This window comes from Teleopsis dalmanni, chromosome 2 (assembly GCF_002237135.1).
Source record: "Teleopsis dalmanni isolate 2A chromosome 2, ASM223713v2, whole genome shotgun sequence".
NCBI lineage: Eukaryota > Metazoa > Arthropoda > Insecta > Diptera > Diopsidae > Teleopsis > Teleopsis dalmanni.
The window spans coordinates 208,588,805-208,590,427 of record NC_051847.1 but is presented as its reverse complement, the minus strand read 5'-3'; the positions used below and the strand labels follow the sequence as shown (position 1 = coordinate 208,590,427).

The following is a 1,623-nucleotide window of genomic DNA, read 5'->3' as shown; positions in this document are numbered from 1 at the left end:
CTAACGCTGACTAATGGCAAAGATGGAGCTGGGGACGATATGGTAGCTACTGGAGTTGAAGTTGTGGTGCAAGATGATGACATAGTTAATCCATGGAGTGTAACCAGTTCGACTGATGCTGGTGTCGATTATGATAAACTTATAAGTAATTATTTTTTAATGCAAATTTGCAAATATTACTAATATTTTTTTTTTTTTTTGCATGTATAGAGCGATTTGGGTCTAGCAAAATCGACGAAGAATTGATTGCACGTTTCGAAAAGATAACAGGCAAGCCAGCACATCATTTTATCAAGCGTGGCATTTTTTTTTCGCATAGAGATTTGCACACAATTCTAACACTTAAAGAACAGGGCAAACCTTTTTATATGTATACGGGACGAGGACCAAGTTCTGAATCACTACATTTAGGTCATTTGATACCATTTATTATGAGCAAGTAAGTTAAGTTAGTTTGAAAATTATGAAATTGATATATATGGGTTCTCTTTATATCTACCATTCATAGATGGTTGCAAGAAACATTCGATGTTCCTTTAGTTATTCAATTAACTGATGACGAAAAGACTTTGTGGAAAGATCTGAAAGTGGAGGCCGCTATAAAATTATCGCGCGAAAACGCTAAAGATATTATTGCTATGGGTTTTGATCTTGATAAAACCTTTATATTCAATAATTTAAATTTCATGGGGTGAGTTATCTTAATATTTAATAATTACTTTAATTTTTTGTGAGTATTTTATGTATAATAAGTTTCTGAACAATGCCTCTTCTACAATTATTATTAATATTGTGAAGTATGTAATCATATACTGACCACACACACCAAACTCATATAAGAATTGTCGGGTTTACGTCCCGGAACCACTCGTTCGACGATTGCGTCGTTCAGGACACCCAAACGAACAGATCCTTGCAGGCTACAAGAACAATAACATCAGAATTGTTGTATTTTGTAAAATACTTTACAATATAAGTAGGATTAAGTTCTGTTATGAAGAGGGAGTATATATAGCATGTATATTCAGGAACTGTAGGTAAATATCAAAATTATTTTTACTTTAATATATGTCTGACAATTTGAGGTCTCTTATAAGTAAGAAACGTTATCCAAATATCAATAATTTAGCAAGTAGTTGCAAAACTAAGAAAAATCTGATTTGTGTAGAATCTGATTTGTGTAGATATATACTGCTTCAGAGTGCCTAAATACTATTGTTATAATCTAATTATAACATGAAATCTTTAAGTGTTTTATTATGCAATTTTTTAATGTTTTTTTATTTATTACACATTTTTATGACTCATTGTGAAATGTCACAGTAATTTTAATATTTTGCATGATGAAATACGTAAATGCTTAAGTTCATAAGCAGTATGTTTAAAAGCTAAAATTAAGATGAGAACAATTGATGTGATCTAAATGAGGTATTAGGATATTTTGTTTTACTAAGTAAGCTTCTTTATTAATTGAATATAAGTCCTTAGAAAGTATAAAACAAATTTTCTTGTGTGTATGTTAATGATGTCATCTGGCAATTTTTTATAGTAGAATAGATATTTTTATAGTAGACTAGCTGACCCGGCGAACGTTGTTTCCCCTTGCAATTAATTTTCCTGGCT

General features: G+C 30.7%; 1 protein-coding gene across 4 annotated transcripts in view; it reads left to right on the top strand.

Annotated features, from left to right (window-relative positions):
* LOC119673873 (phosphofurin acidic cluster sorting protein 2-like) overlaps nucleotides 1-1,623 on the top strand; it is a 62,967-nt gene that overhangs the window by 5,144 nt on the left and 56,200 nt on the right. The gene's annotated exons all lie outside the window — the stretch shown is intronic.